The sequence below is a fragment of the Schistocerca gregaria genome, chromosome 2, assembly GCF_023897955.1.
Source record: "Schistocerca gregaria isolate iqSchGreg1 chromosome 2, iqSchGreg1.2, whole genome shotgun sequence".
Taxonomy (NCBI): Eukaryota; Metazoa; Arthropoda; class Insecta; order Orthoptera; family Acrididae; genus Schistocerca; species Schistocerca gregaria.
The window spans coordinates 815349654-815367702 of NC_064921.1; the positions used below are offsets into that span (position 1 = coordinate 815349654).

At 39.0% G+C, this 18049-nt stretch overlaps 1 protein-coding gene and 1 pseudogene across 2 annotated transcripts in view; both read left to right on the forward strand.

The window, feature by feature from the left end:
- Positions 1 to 18049, forward strand: part of LOC126335141 (solute carrier family 23 member 2) — a 259625-nt gene that overhangs the window by 171330 nt on the left and 70246 nt on the right. The gene's annotated exons all lie outside the window — the stretch shown is intronic.
- On the forward strand, positions 7989 to 8106 carry LOC126337243 (5S ribosomal RNA; annotated as a pseudogene).

Below are 18049 nucleotides of genomic sequence, written 5' to 3' on the forward strand. Positions count from 1 at the left end.
GGATGAACTTGACTTACAAGTAATATGTTCTGTACTAAATGCTTTTTCTGTTGGGAAACATTGTCTGAGATGAACTTGCAGCCATATATGGGTAGAATAAATGCTTAATAGGGTGCAATAAACTAACACAAAGATAAAGAAAGAAGTTCTATGATGGGCGTGATGTTAAACTGTGACCACACACACAGAGTGACCTTCAGTATAAGTGGACAACCCCCCTCCCACTATCAAGTGCCAAAGGCCTCCTCAGAGAGTGGATAAGTGCATAGGGCATAGGGCACCCACTTTCTATTGGAGTGGAAAACTGCCTCTAAAGGAGGAGCAGCCACTAGATGTCCATTGGCATAAGGATCAAGAAGGCACAAGTGGATCCCACCTGATTAAAATCCAATGATTGCAACATGAAAAGGCAAGAAATGAAAGATGTCATGCTGTCCAATCCAAGTAATTATCAGCATCAGTTTGTCCAGGCCATACAATGTGAAATGTGTGACCTGAAGCACAGAAGTGAATGATCAGGCTTTGCATGGTCAATTTACTACTGGTTGACTGACGACAGGCTAATTTTACGAATGTAAAACAACAGCTACATGGAATGTCAGAGGGTTACTTCAGAAAGAGAGACTTCACACTGTGGAACAAAAATTACAGAACTATCAAAGTGACAGCTTTGGCTTGTCAGAAACTCACTGGAAAGGCTGTGGACATTTTAAATGGAGAATCATGTCAAATACTTTGCCAGAGCAGATGTTACTGGTCAGAATGGAACCACATTTCTTGTCAGCCAGCATATGGCCCAGTGTGTTGAGACATACAGATCCATCAAAAAGAGAATATTGTTGTTCATCCTTATAAATTATGTCTTATCCAGGTAAATCTACCCACCATTTTTGTAAATAACCAAGAAATTGAAGACTTCTCTGCAAACAAAGAAGACACCATTAAAGCCCTACAATAAAGGAGAACTATGATTATTTTGAGTCATTTCAATATGACCATCAGAACCACTTAAATGGAAAACCACTTGTGAGAGATTGTGAGACAATATGGCCTCAGATTACACAATGAATGATGCAACAGATTGCTACTGTTTGCAACTGACAACAACTTTTCCATAATGAACACCTTGTTTAAACATAACAAACATCATCTCTTTGTGTCAACCTCTCCAAATGGACATTACAAGAACCAAATTGGCTAATCCTTGTTGAAAAGAGATGAAAACATCTTTCCACACAGTCAAAACAAAACCTAGTGTCAAATGCAGATATGATCACTGTCTTCTGTGGCCCTACCTCAAAATTGAGTTGAGTAAACCACTGACTAAAATAAAATAAAAAAGGCTGACAGCCCCTGATCCAATAATGTTCCAAGAAGTACTTTGAAGCGCTGGACCACCTGACCTAGAGGGAAATTGTGACGTAACTGGGATGGGGGCCAGAAAATGGGTCACAGATGCGGTAAACAAGATCACAAAAATGCAAAGATGAATGTCATGGTGAAGCAACAACACTGGATGTCGAACTAAGCTTTGGCTCTGATTGGAAGATAACTTAACATCCAACTCACAGTCATAGATCCAGAACAACAAGAACAACTTATGAAAAACATGAATAACAAAATTAAACATGTTTACAGGAAAGACAAGAATAACAATATTAAGGGAATTTGCCTGGAGCTAGAGGCACATGCAATGGAGAGTTGAAATACTTGGTGAGGGTGCTTTCAGCCAGGACTCAGATTATCAATGACAACCAAGGGAATATTGTCACAGACACAAAAGGCATTTCCAAAGTATGGAGAGATTACTGTGGCAAGCTGTTCACTGAATACTGCAGCCAATGTCAAGGTAGCAGAACATGACAGACTCTGAACTAGCGACCCTAAGAGAAGAAGTACACCAGCCCAGAAGTGAATTGTTGCTGAAGTCCTAAAAAGCATGGGTAACCTGGGTGTGGACATCCTGCATAGGCTATATCAGGAGATCTGGATGTCTGGAAACTGTCCAGGCGAATCGTGCCACTCCATTTTCATAACACTCTTCAGGAAAAGTGCACCACTTGACTGTGAGAACTATCAAATGATAGTCCTTGTCTCCCATACCAGTGAAATCAAGCTCACTATATTGAATGAGAGGCTGAAGATCATCTTACTTTCACAAATGTCAGATCAAAAAACTGGGTTTGTTCCAGATAATGGAACCCCTTGAGCAGATCATAAACATCTGACAGCTCATACATAAGGCAATGTAATATAATATCAGGATGTTCATGTGATTCATGTATTACAAGAAAACTGATAATAGTAATATAGGAACATTAACTGGAAACCATTATAGGAAGGGTGGCTGAATGAAGCAGGGAATACAGTCTTCAAATTAATGACACAAACATCAAGGTGATGACTTTAGATTGTCCTTATGACAGCAGACCTGATATCACAAGAATTGCTGGCTGCAAGGCCTTCAGTTGCTTTGAGCATTTAGGATGTGCTGTCACTGACACTGGAGATTGCGAGCCTGAGATATGTAGGCACATTTTGAATACGAGAACTTGTACAGCAAAACTTGCTTGCATCTGGAAAGATACCTCCGTCATTGCTATGATAGAACTCAACCTCATCTGAACTCTCTTGCTTGTTGTGACCTTGCAGTAAAAACTTGGATGATGAAGATGGCCAATCATTGCAGGACTAATACCCTGAAAATGTGAAGCTATAGAAGATTACTTTGAATACCATGGACAGCACACCAAACCAATGAATCAATTCTGAAGCAGCTCGACATCAGAGCAAGACAGTTAACTCTTGTGAATCAAAATCAATTGAAATAGTTCGGTCACATTGCCAGAAGGCAAGAGAGAATGAAAAGAACAATCATAGAGGGGAAAAGTTGACAGCCAAAGACCTAGAGAACATGCACCACTGAGGTGAATAAACCATATTGAAAGCCTGACTGGAATGGGCTTGCTTCAAGTAAGTCACCATGCTGAAGACAGAACTTTACAGAGGCAGGTCGACAAAGGGTTTACCATATGGTGCCACTACATCATGCATAGGGGCAACCAAAGGAAATGAGTAAAAAATTTTTGAAACCCAGACCTAAAAAAAATATGAAAACTACTTGGCTCTTGATTTTCTGATTATAAAAGAACTTTAAAGTATGTATATTAACACTTTTGCAAAGTGAAGCATTGAAAAATGGAATATCCTCCCCCCTGTTGTGTCAGCTACTGTGGGAGTCAGCAATGATACAAAAAAGGAAGGAGAGAAATTGCAAATGGCCAGCACCAGGAATCCAAAATGATCTTAAGGAACACTTGCATATTAATAGAACACTTTATTTCTAAAAAGAAAAGAAAAATAATTTAACTTCTCATTGTGAGGTGGCTTGATGTGCTTCCTGTGCCTCTATATGCAATTACTTTTACACATTATTACCATTCACAGAACACAGGCTAAGTATCTAAGTATAATCTTCCTAGTAATCAGTACTGATGGTCTCAAAGTCTGCAATTGAACTGGGCCCAACCAGTAACAGGCGACTGGTTAAGTCAGCATTGATAGGGGGCATTGAACTCTGTCTTCTTGGAGGTATGGCACTGCTCACTCTTTTCGTTGGCACATGGATCAGTGCCTTTTTGATGCTATTTTGCAGTGCTGCACTGGTCAGTGCACACACTCATCATCACTGTCAATGTCAAATTTTTTTTATAAAGAGTGATCTTGCCTGGAAATTAAGTGATATTTATCATTCAGTTTTACTTTAAAGGTAAACATATAATTCGGAATTAATTACAAATATTATCATGGCAAATTGTTATTCATTATATTATATCCCACCTTCTACTTGTCAATTGCAGCCCTCTGTTGATAAGAAAATTTACCATTTGCATGTAGATAAAGTATATACTGACAAAGAGTGATTAAAATGGATTCAATATGAAGCATACCTGGAAAAAGAGAAGTTTTTCTTTACAGAATACAAGCAAAGATAGGGCTAAATATATTCTTGCCATATGTGTCATGAAGCTTCTCAATATTACAATCCTTCAGACACACAACCTCTGACTTGTAAAACATATCATTTGTGGTCATGTGGTTCAGAAATTGCTTAAGTATAACATTTTCTAAAATTTGTTGAATGCTGGCAGAAGTGAAATTGGTTAATAGTTTGACGGTACTTCTTTAAGATTTTTCTTGTAAAGGAGCTTAATTACACTTCAGCTAATGGTGTTTTGTTCTAGAGAGACACAACTGATTACATAAAAAAATCTATGATGTTACTAAAACCACAAGCACACTCTTTAAATAACTTACTGATGTTTAATCATAACTACTAGAGTTTTTGATTTTTAAGTTTTGATTTTGAATGCTATTTATTTTAGTGGAATCAGTATTATATTTGTGTTACTAAAGTTATTTGTGGTGATGAGGAACGGACATTTTAGGTCACTATCTACTGAACCTGACAGCCACACATTATTGACAAGCACTTTATGTCCTCTACTGATAATTTTTACACTACACACATCAGTTAACAACACACCCTCCATTCTCTACAGCACCATGACCAGCCCAAGGTAAACAGTGCTATGAGCCATGTGAACTCCTAGTTGAGTAGGCTGGTGCTGACAGAAATGAAATCTCATATGAGTGCAGTGCCAGTTTCTGTAATTGGGAGATGGAAATAAAGCAGATGTAGCCTGAATAGGAGGGGGAAATACAGGTTGACTGAGCTTCTTGCAGGTAAATATGATGCCTCGAAGGGGGGGGGGGGGGGGGGGGGGCACCATCACACAAAATCCTTGTTTTTACTTGTGTCAAAGGGACAGCTTTTTAGATTAGAATCAGCATTCAGGCATCTGGTCTTGAAAGAAGCAAAAATAGCAGAATGGTCCCACAGAATGCTTAAGAATGCACAGAGAAGTATGGTCTGTGCAAAAATTCCAGAACATTCAAAATTTTGTGCCAATGGTGTGTTGCAGCAAGATACAGTTGTCATCCCTGCACATTCCTGTGTTTAATGTGTAATTGCTGAAAGTTTCATTTTTATAAGCCTGTTAGTTATTGCTCAGTGCTATTTTGAGTAGAATTTTGTCTCACACAGTTTGCGAATTTCAAGATGGCAGAGTTAGACAAGCAATGCGCCAGTATTACATTTTATGTGAAACTCAAGAAGCCCTTTACAGAGACACACCAAATGATGCAGGAAGCCTATGGTGGTGAGTGCTTAAGCCATACTTGGTGTTATGAATGGCTCACACAGTTTAAAAATGGCCAGACTGAAGTCAGAGATGACACTTGTTCAGGATGCCCTTTTACATCTACTGATTATGTTCATGTCAAGAAATTCAATGAAATTGTGTATGCCAGTCACAGACTGACTGTCCAAGAGACTGCAGAAGAATATAATGTTTCAGTTGGATCATGTCATGAAATCCTGACTCAGTATATTGGAGTGCATTGTGCTGCCACCAAATTCATAGCACAGTTCATAAATTGAAACCAAAAAGACCTTCACCTCACTATCTGTGAAGAGCTTTTAGATCACTCAAATGAGAATGAGATGTTCCTTAAGAGAATTGTAACTGGTGATGAGATGTGGATCTATGGTTACGATGTTGAGACCAAGGTTCAATCCTCACAATGAGTGACGAAAGGTTCTCCATGACTGAGAAAAGCACATTGGGTTAGGTCAAATGTCAAAGCCACAATGATAGTTTTCTTTGACTTTGAAGGATAAGTTCATCATGAATGCATGCCAAAAGAACCAACTGTTAATCTATGGTATTATTAGGACTTTGGGGCACCTGGAGGACTTGTTGTGACACCTATGAGAAAATGTGAGAAAGAAATGACCTGAAATGTGGTGAGACAATTCATGGCTCTTGCATCACAATAATGCACCCACACATTTATCCCTGTTGGTGAGTGACTATTGCATAAAAAACTAGATCATTGTGCTGCCTCATCCTCCGTACTGTCCGGACCTGACCCCTGCAGACATTTTTATTTTCAAAGTTGAAAACCCCATTGAAAGAACAAAGATTTGCAATGATAGGCAAGATAAAAGAAAACTTGCAGATAGTACTTTGCATGATCCAGCGAGAGGCATACCAAGACTGCTTCCAGAAGTCAAAACTGCATTGGGAACTGTTTATCAATAACTAAAAGGTAAGTATAGTAAAATTTTATGGACAGAGTTCCAGAATTTTCTGAATAGGTCTCATATTTCATCAAAATATTAGAGGATGAGTAATGATGTAGAAGAGCTTCCTGTCTGTTTGGAAAATTTAGAGAGATCTGAAAAGATAGACTTCATGCACCTGTCTGAGCACCTCATAATCACAAGGATAGAAAAAGTTACGTATGAAAGATTACACTATTGCAGCTTATTCATACCGACCTAAAATAGCAAAAGGAGGAATTGTTATGTATTTTAAGACAGAACACAAGTTCAAAAAAATTTGAGACAAGAAGATTTTGTAGTGATTGACACATACAACTGTGCACTTGTGAATTACTACTGAAAAACAGTTCACTTTTAAATGTAACTATACACAGATCCTCACCCCATCTTGATGGAAGAATATGATTGCAGTTACAGAAGATCAGCAGTCTGCCTCACTAGAAGTGGTTTAATATGTGAACATAAGAGTAACAATATTGTTGCAATTGTCTTCAAAAACAGAAAGCCCTGTGATTCCAAATGATGATACACTGCACGACATGACCATTTTCTGACTGTGAAGTGGCATTTCTTCAAGCATTTCAGAATTTTAAAGTGACAAATATCTAAAGTTTTGTTAGTTGACGAAGTCTGACATGCAAAAATTTGCCTTATTGCTCATGATCAAATTCTTGCAATGGCTTGGATTGTTGTTCATAATCTCTTTGGGAGGTTGCCCATGCTATCTGGGTGGTTGTGCAATTTGATAAGTCAAGCTGCAGTGAGTGTTTGCATGCAGAACACTGTGGACTTCAGCTGAGGGCTTCTATCACTCTTACAACATTCACTGGTGAACACACACAATATGCACGTTCACCCATATTTCACTCTGTATCACCAATTTCCTCAAAGTTCTGTACCCACAGTTTGATAACATGTGCTTACAGGACTAGGGCACAGCCTACAAGATTGTAATGAGCACGAAGTATACACTGAGCAGCCACATAATTACCATAGTTTTTGTTAAATGCTTTCATGGCAATAGCATGTTATTCACTGATCCACATTGAAATTAAGGTCAATGGCAAAGGTTTATTTTCTAGATGGCACAACTTCCATTTTCTGATTCCTAACATAATGTGCTATTTCCAGAGTTGCCAAATTGCCTGTTTCACTGCCACGCCATTTACACGTGACTTTAAAATGAAGAAACTAGTTCAGTCAGTATTTACTAATGAGTTACAGAATCGGTTTTTTTTTTTTTTTTTTTTTTTTTTTTTTTTTTTTTTTTTTTTTTTTTTTTTTGTTGAGAAATTCAATGTGCAGGGATAATATTTTTACAAAACAAGAGTATTGCATTATAATTATTATCTTGCAGAGACCTCTTTAAAAACTTGGAATTTTGGCACCTGTTTTTTGATACATATATTTCTTGATGTCCTTTGTTGTTAATAGTATATTCCTCTTCTCAAACTACAGCAAAATATGAACATAATATTAGACCAAAAGCAACCTCTACTAAGACTTCCAGGGTTTAGGATTAGTACTGAAAGGAGTGAGATTCTTGGTATTCATCAGCTTATCACAGCGCATTAAATGTCTTCTACATAATGCACTGGTATTTAAGATTGAATGAAAGTAAGCTCTGTTGGGCAGTTCCTTCTACACTGCTGAAGAGTGTTTTCACAAAAGCTCTTAAAGTTAATCTGTTAGGTTATAGTACAACTAATATTAGTATTACAATACTACAAAGACTTGTAAAGTTAATTCATTTTATTGCATTGTACTTAAATAAAATATACACCACTGACTTCTTTCTGGCAATGGCCTTGCCGCAGTGGATACACCGGTTCCCGTGAGATCACCAAAGTTAAGCGCTGTCGGGCATGGTCGGCACTTGGATGGGTGACCGTCCAGGCCGCCATGCGCTGTTGCCATTTTTCGGGGTGCACTCAGCCTCGTGATGCCAATTGAGGAGCTACTCGACCAAATAGTAGCGGCTTCGGTCAAGAATACCATCTTACGACCAGGAGAGTGGTGTGCTAACCCCACACCCCTCCTATCTGCATCCTCAGGGATGACACGGCGGTCAGATGGTCGCGGTAGGCCACTCGTGGCCTGAAGATGGAGAGTGACTTCTTTCTGCATCCCAGAAATTTCTCTGTAAGGAGACCATGAAATAAAATTCACATAACATAACGTAATTTGTGCTTAAAAAGCCTTCAGTTTAGTCTCTCACACAGTTAATGAAAAAGCTATGACTTCATAGAAACCAACTGTTTATTTAATTATATTTTTCAGATTTTTTCCTCTGGTACCACATATTTATCATTTACGTGAGAATTATGGTTACTGTTAAGGGATAGGTTATTATATACTACAAAACTTATATATATATATATATATATATATATATATATATATATATATTACCCACTCCCTTAAAACCCATATATATATATATATATATATATATATATATATATATATATATATATATATATATATCCCTTAAAACCCATATATATATATATATATATATATATATATATATATATATATATATATATCCTTTCGTCTTTCCCTCTCCTTCCTGAAGAAGCAACCATCGGTTGCGAAAGCTAGCAATTCTGTGTGTGTCCTATATATATATATATATATATATATATATATATATATATATGACACACACAGAATTGCTAGCTTATATATATATATATATATATATATAGGACACACACAGAATTGCTAGCTTTCGCAACCGATGGTTGCTTCTTCAAAGGATGTGGGTTTTAAGGGAGAGGGTAAGGAGTCATTCCAATCCTGGGAGCAGTAAGACTTACCTTATGGGGAAAAAAAGGACAGGTGTACACTCGCACTCACACACACATATCCATCCGCACATACACAGACACAAGCAGACATTTGTAAAGGCAAAGAGTTCACAAATGTCTGCTTGTGTCTGTGTATGTGCGGATGGATATGTGTGTGTGTGCGAGTGTACACCTGTCCTTTTTTCCCCATAAGGTAAGTCTTTCTGCTCCCGGGATTGGAATGGCTCCTTACCCACTCCCTTAAAACCCACATCCTTTCGTTTTTCCCTCTCCTTCCCGCTTTCCTGAAGAAGCAATTTTGTGTGTGTGTGTGTGTGTGTGTGTGTGTGTGTGTGTGTGTGTGTGTGTGTGTTTTATTTATTGTGCCTGTCTACAGGTGCTTTCCCGCTTGGTAAGTCTTGGAATCTTTGTTTTTAATGTATTTTTCCCATGTGGAAGTTTCTTTCTAATATATATATATATATATATATATATATATATATATATATATATATATATATATATATATATATATAAAGAAGGAATGACTTTGGTTTTAGAAGCAGAGTGTATTTTATTGTTTTTTAGACTGCAGGCACATCTTACTGTGGTAATTTTTTGTCTTTGCCTTTAAGTTTTACAGCTCCTTCTTTACTCACATTCTTGACAATATACATTTTTCTAACTGTGTCCTCCTGCTTAGCTGAGTGGTAACATGCTTGTCTCCCATACAGCAGGCTTGGGTTTGATTCCCAGCCAGGTTGGAGTTTTTATCCATTCGTGGACGGGGTGTTGTGTTGACCTCATCATCATTTAAACCTCATCACTGGCACACAAGTTGCTCAATGTGGCATCGACTGAAGTAAGACTTGCACTTGGCAGCCAAACTTCCCAGGATGGGGCCTCCCAGCCAACAATGCCACATGCTCATTTCAGTTTTTTTTTCTTAACTGTGTGTGAAAAAAATCAAATATTGCTTGCTAATTGTATCAGTATTATCGAATAATGGATGATTACTATAAAATGTTGAACTCTGGAAAACTGAAAAGCATAGACACCCCAGGAAAGGTACAAAGCCAAATTGTGACTTTGTGTCAAAATGCCAAATGGGTTCAGATAAAGATGCAGCTGTTACAGCTGCAAGAATATCTACAAAACAAAATAGATTACCTTCTAGCTCAAATCAGGTCACAAAAGGACACAAAATTATCTCTGCAAATGATGGGGCAAGCTGAAAATAAGACAAGCGGTTTGCTCAATGAGTCTACCACAGCTTCTAACACACAAATGAAAATGCAGATTCAAAAGTTTCTGCTGGAAAAGCCATAGTTGTGGTTCACAGTGTTTGACTTGTCATTTATGCAAAACAACATTATGAATGCCTGCATGAATTTTGCTGTAGCAAACAATGTAGATTCCCGGGCAGTAGTAATGATCTCAAGTATTATATTGAAACTACCTTCAGAGCAACAATACCTCCAGTTGAGGAAAATGCTAGTTAGCTGAACATGCAAACTGTTACATAAAACTGCGGCAGCTATTACAGAATGAGCATATTGGTGACACAACGCTGAGGGAGTTCTGGAAAAAATGGCAGTGGCAGCTTGGGTGAGAAGTGACATCAACTCGGTACTTGCAGTAATGGACAAGGTGTATGTGAAGATAGATAAGACAGCATGTCTGTAATGACACAAGCATCCAGTGATTGTCAGCTTGGGGGAATCAGCAGTTAGTCAGAAGAAGCAGCAAATAAATGTTTGGGATCAGCTTAGAAGATTAAAATTCCAAGCAGACTCAGCACTGACAGTTGATGGGTGGACCCATACCGAACAAAATGAAAAAGATAGGCATCCATCATTTCAGAAGAAGGAGGCAGACTGACAAATGGCACAAGAAAAGCAATAAAACCTGGTGTGCTGATATCACAGGCATTTTGGTGACTGAGCCACAAGATGCATGTCTTCATGCGCATACCTAAATGGGCTCAGTGGCCTGTAGTAGTTGCAACAGACAACAAAATTCTACAAGAGCACCAAGTTCTAAGTAAAGGAAACAACATGGGTCCTGAAAGTGATGTCAAGCACATAAGAGAATTTAATCAATGCACAGCATTCAAGATTGAGCAATTAATTAATGCCAACTTGGCCATAGTTGCAGAGAATCAGTCATGCCCTTACATTATCATGCTGATTGTATTTGAGGAACAAAACAAAGCATTGCTATCTCATTGACTTGTGTTCTGATGTAAGCATGCTACTAGTCAGACAAGATACAAACACAATTGTAGCCATGCCTACCCATATAGCGGCAGCCAATAATTCACCCATAACAATGTATGGTGATTGCAATGTGGAAGTTGACTTGGGTTTCAGCAGTGGAAGTTCTTGTTCTCAAATGTATTTGAACTAATATTAAGAGTGAACTTTTTAGTCATTAAAGGCTGTAGATAAATCTCAGTGCAATGCAATTTACAGTGGACAGTGAAATCATTACAGGTACTATAGGCAGAGGTTCTACAAATACTATCTCCTCACCCTATAACTTGTACAGGAGTCCAGGCAGGAAGCTGATAGCCAGCCAGGTAAAGTGCAAAAAATCACAGTGCATCATATTAAAAAAGCAATTGGTCAACTAGTTTCTCAATGGCCAAGAAGATTGATACCCTACCATTTCACTCCAGCAAAAGCAGTGTTTGAATAGACATTACAAGCTGGCACTATGGACAGACTGGACAGTCCTTGGGTACCACCATTGCATTTGGTAAAAAAGAAAGACAGCACTAGGAGGCCCTGTGAAGATTAAATGCATGTACCCTCCCAGACCCCTAGCATGAAAAGTAAACTAAACTCCATCCAAACAGGCCATGTAGGCCCAACTGTACCGACCATCTGCAGTGTCATCCTCGACCCACAGGCATCACTGGATACGGATATGGAGGGGCATGTGGTCAGCACACTGGTCTCCCAACTGTATCTCAGTTTATGGGACTGGAGTCACTACTTCTCAATCAAGTAGCTCCTCAGTTTGCCTCACAATGGCTGAGTGCACCCCGCTTGTCAACAGCACTCGGCAGACCAGATGATCTGATGGGAACCGGTGTTACCACTGCAGCAAGGCTGTTGGCAGACCCCTAACATAAGGGGATACACAAATATACTAGTTGGAGCTATGATCTTCAGCATGGTCAGTTGTAGAAAGACCTACAATCAGATACCAATAGCAGAAGATAAAGTACCCAAGACTGCAATAATAAGACTGTTTGTTCTTTTAAAATATCTATGTATGCCACATTAACAATGACCAGTGCAACTGTAATCTCATTGTTTGCTACTCTATCAATCTTGCCTATGTAACCTATCTGATGATGTCAACAATTTGGAAGTTCAGTGTAGAAGTAACACCATTTATTCCTGTTAAATGTAAAATGGACAATGTTACCAAATGATTCCAGTTCAACTGTAATGATAAAATTATTAGGGTAAAGTGACTAGGTCTTGGCTTGACAGAGTGGCCAAGTGGTTCTAGGCGCTACAGTCTGGAACTGTGTGACCACTACAGTCACAGGTTCGAATCCTGCCAAGGGGCATGGATGTGTGTGATGTCCTTAGGTTAGTTAGGTTTAAGTAGTTCTAAGTTCTAGGGGACTGATGACCTCAGAAGTTAAGTCCCATAGTGCTCAGAGCCATTTGAACCCATTTTGACTAGGTCCTGATCATTTTGACAGCAGCTAAAAGACTGGGCAGTTGATGGTGACTCATTAGATTTAAGGAAACAAAGTATTACAAATGATAAATGCTAGAATGTGGAATAATCATATCATTATTCAGCACACACTTAATCGCGCAATAAGTCAGACAATGGTCCTAATGTGTGCAATTATAACTAACATTATTCAGCTTCATATTCTAGAAGAAAAGGCAAGACAAAGTTGACCACACCATTTCATTTTTAATAATGTAATTACAGAAAGAAGATTGAAATAGAGTTAAACTGATGCTATTGTAATGAACATTGTGTCTCTGGATTTGTCGTACAGCTTAGCGAAAATTTAGAACTTTATACATGATATTAGATTTGCTATTTACTTTGACATTAAAATGATATTAAATAACCATATATATATTTCACTGGATTATATCTAGATATTTTTGCTTATGGCAGTATTGTAGGAGGTACACCTCAGAGCACTGTTCAACAGGACACGCAAGTATGGTGTAATAATAAATGAAGAAAAATGTGTTTTGCACCAGAAGCAGGTAGTATTAATCAAACATACAGTTTTGGCAGAGAGAAGATCAGGGTCATTAAGGACATTCCATGCTGATTAGATTCCCAGCAATTAAGAAGATGCCTTGAAATCATTAATTTGTGTCAGCAGCACCTACAGGAGCAGCAGAGGTTGAAGCACCGCTGACAGCAGGACTGTCAGATGATGACATCAGCACTCAGTCTGAGATGTGCCATTAGGAATAGTGGTAGACAGTAGCCAACAGGCTATCAGGACAGCTCTTCACCATTATGTCAAAAAGAGTTGGGAGTACTTGGGTTTTTTCTCCTGTAAACTCATGGAAGCTCAGACCAATTGGAGTGCATACAATGAAGTACTGTTACCAATATATATAAAGCCGTGTGGCACATCTGCCCTTACATGGAGGTCAGACCGTTCTTAATATATACAGATCACAAATCAGTCATATTTGCTTTTAGCAAATTCAAGTGTGGCTGTTCTCAGTGACAATTGTCTCACTAGAATAATTTAGCAGTCAGTTTACAACAGACATGTAGCACATAAAATGGCATAAATTGTGCAAGCTGATTCTTTTTCAAGAACTGGAGCCATCTTGTGTACCATTAACTGTAGGAGACTCAGTGCAGTGCAGGCTATGGGTAGGCAGCAACAAGAATGTATACAGAAAAATTCAACTGCTCTTCCACTAAGCAACATGGTGGTGATTCTTCTGGAAAACCTGGAATTCTCAGGGAATTACATTTTACCTGGAAACAATCAGGGAAATCTCAGGGGTTTTCATGAATTTCATAAAATCTCAGGAATTCTGTATTTTGAACCATTCATAGAAATTTGGTTTTATTGAGTTTCATAAATCACAAATTTCTGAATACTTAGTATTTCAAAGTTTGTTAATTATATGAATATTATTCCATATAAATTACCAGTGTTTAATAACTGCAGTTAAACTACTGCTTATGAGTGGTATATCTCACCAGAGAAGAAAGAACAGACCCTACCCCAATGGCCATTAATTTATCAGGAGTTTCTTGACACCACCTTCCTCTCCACACCTGGAATTCTCAGATTTTTCTTTCACCCCAAGTTTGTGTAGCAGTTAGATAGTGCAGTTGTTAGTACTGAGGACATTATTTGATGTGATGTTCCTAGACCTACCCCAATACCCTTTGTGCCTGGAACACTGTGCAAAACAGTATTTGACAGTATCCATAACCTTACTCACCCTAGCACAAAAGCAAGCACCAAGCTGCTGACAGAGAGGTTAGTTTGGTCTGGTATAAAGGAAACTGTTGTCAATGGCGAGAACCTTATAAAATGGGCAGACATGTACACAAGTCACTGGGAGAATTCCCAGATATGACAGGGCATTTCTCCCACATCCCTATAAATAACATTGGTCCACTAGTGCCACCAGAAGGGTATTGCTATACAGGGTGGTCCACTGATCATGACCGGGCCAAGTATCTCACAAAATAAGCATCAAACGAAAAAACTACAAAGAACAAAACTTGTCTAGCTTGAAAGGGGAAACCAGATGGCACTATGGTTGGCCTGCTGGATGGCATTGCCATAGGTCAAATGGATATCAACTGAGTCTTTTTAAATAGGAACACCCATTTTTTGTTACAAATTCATGTAGTACATAAAGAAATATGAATGTTTTAGTTGGACCACCTTTTTCACTTTGTGATAGATGGTGCTGTAATAGTCAGACATATGGCTCCCAATTTTAGATGAACAGTTGGTAACAGGTAGATTTTTTAAATTAAAATACAGAACGTAGGTACGATGAACATTTTATTTTGGTTGTTCCAATGTGATACATGTTCCTTTGTGAACTTATCATTTCTGAGAACGCATGCTGTTACAGCGTGACTACCTGCAAATACCACATTAATGCAATAAATGCTCAAAATGATGTCCATCAACCTCAAGGGATTGGATTGTTTGGGGGAAGAGACCAAACAGCAAGGTCATTGGTCTCATCAGATTAGGAAAGAACAGGAAAGGAAGTGAGCCGTGTGCTTTCAAAGGAACCATCCCGGCATTTGCCTGGAGCGATTTAGGGAAATCAAGGAAAACCTAAATCAGGATGGCCTGACGTGGGATTGAACCGTCATCCTCCCGAATGCAAGTCTAGTGTGCTAACACTACGCCACCTTGCTCAGTCAACCTCAATGCATTTGGCAATACGTGTAACGACATTCCTCTCAACAGTGAGTAGTTTGCCTTCCGTAATGTTTGCACATGCACTGATGCATGTTGTAGGCATTGTTGGTGGATCATGATAGCAAATGTCCTTCAACTTTCCCCACAGAAAGAAATCCAGGGACGTCAGATCTGGTTAACGTGAGGGCCACGGTATGGTGCTTCAATGACGAATCCACCTGTCATGAAATATGCTATTCAATACCACTTCAACCGCACATGAGCTATGTTGGAAGTACATCACCATTCTGTCGTGCAGTGAAACATCTTGTAGTAACATCAGTAGAACATGATGTAGGAAATCAGCATAAACTGCACCATTTAGACTGCCATCGATAAAATGGGGGCCAATTATCCTTCCTCCCATAATGCCACACCATACATTAACCCACCAAGGTCGCTGATGTTCCACTTGTCGCAGTCATCATGGATTTTCCATTGCCAAATAGTGTGTATTATGCTGGTTTACGTTACCGCTGTTGGAGAATTACGCTTCGCCGCTAAATAGAATGTGTGCAAAAAATCTGTCATCTTGTGCCCAGTGGCAGAACTTTACATTATGTTCTAAGTCATTGCAATGCAATTGCTGGTGCATAGAAATATGGTACAGGTGCAATCGATGTTGATGTAGCATTCTCAACACTGACGTTTTTGAGATTCCCGATTCTCACGCAATTTGTCTGCTACTGATCTGCAGATTAGCTGTGACAGCAGATAAAACACATACTTGGGCATCATCATTTGTTGCAGGTCATGGTTGATGTTTTACATGTAGCTGAACACTTCTTGTTTCCTTAAATAATGTAACTATCCTACGAACGGTCCGGACACTTGGATGATGTCGTCCAGGATACCGAGCAGCATATATAACACATGCTCGTTGGGCATTTTGATCACAACAGTCATACATCAATAGATATCGACCTTTTCTGCAATTGGTAAACAGTCCATTTTATCACGGGTAATGTATTATGAAGCAAACACCATCTGCACTGGCGGAATGTTACGTGATACCACATACTTATATGTTTGTGACTATTACAGCGCCATCTATCACAAAGCAAAAAATAGGTCCAACTAAAACATTCATATTTCTTTACATACTACATGAATATGTAATAAAAAATGGGGGTTCCTATTTTAAAAAAATGCAGTTGATATCTGTTTGACCTATGGCAGTGCCATCTAACACGCCAATCATAGTGCCATCTGGTTTCCCCCTTCAAACTAGATAAGTTTCGTTCTTTGTAGTTTTTTCATTTGATGCTTATTTCGTGAGATACTTGGCCCAGTCACTATCAATGGATCACCCTGTATATTTACTATGGTCAACAGACACATTTGGTGGCCAGAGGCAATTCCATTTAGTGATATTTCAGCAGAGACAACAGTAAGGGACTTTTAACAGCATGGGTATCCCATTTTGGCTGTCCAGCTGAGGCCATAATGGATCAGGGATGGCAATTCAAGTTGATATTGTCCCTTAAGCTTTTCAAATGGTTCAGATGGCTCTGAGCGCTATGGGACTCAACTGCTGCGGTCATCAGTCCCCTAAAACTTAGAACTACTTAAACCTAACTAACCTAAGGACATAACACACATCCATGCCCGAGGCAGGATTCGAACCTGCGACCGTAGCAGTCACACGGTTCCGGACTGCGCGCCTAGAACCGCGAGACCACCGCGGCCGGCCCTTAAGCTTTTCAAGTAGTGCTGTTTCCAATGCCACCTAACAACCAGATACCACCCAGCAACCAATGGGTTGGTGGAGCACTGGCGCAGACATTAAAAACTGCACTTACAAGACATGGTAACAGCTGGACCTCTGTATTGCAACTAGTTTTACTGGGCCAGTGCACAACATGTAAGCCAGACCTCAGAGCATGGACAGAAGTTATAGTTTATGGAGAAACATTATAGCTACCGTCAGAGTTTCTTCAGCCACCAGTCAAGACAGAACTGCCATATTTACTGTAGCACATCAAAGTCAAAATATCTAAGTATGACCTTCATCAGAATCCTGCCATGGGGAGCACCAAGACCTTAAAACGTCCTTTCATGTAATGTTAAGAACTGATGCAGTGTGCCACAATACTCTGGGCTGTCCAGAATTTTAAAGCATGATAATGTGTAAAGACAAGCTGCTGATGATGCCACTCAAATCTGGCATATTTGCTAACACTGGGCATTCCAGCAGAACAACAGGAAACCAAGGATTCTGCATTAGCAACTTCAAGTCAGACTGGTGGTGAGACTGGGCATACAATCTGAACTGTCATCTTCACTGCAGATAATATACCTGCAAGAAAACCTGAAGATGCCAGCAGTCTATACCTGAGCAGGCCGACAAGTGAGTTATGAGTACCCTCACATTGCGGAGGCTCCTCTGTACCACAGTGGGCTTCAGATTAAGATCCATAGATTATATTATCATTTTTTGGAATGCAGGTGTAGCTTATTGTTATATTTCCTCTTTGCCTTTGTTTTACAGTTCCTTGAGTACTCACATTCTTATCAAGTTGTGTTTTCCAACAGTGTGAAACGAATGAGTTAAATCAAATATCACTGACTGATTGGAGCAATATCATTGATAATTTATGATTACTATTG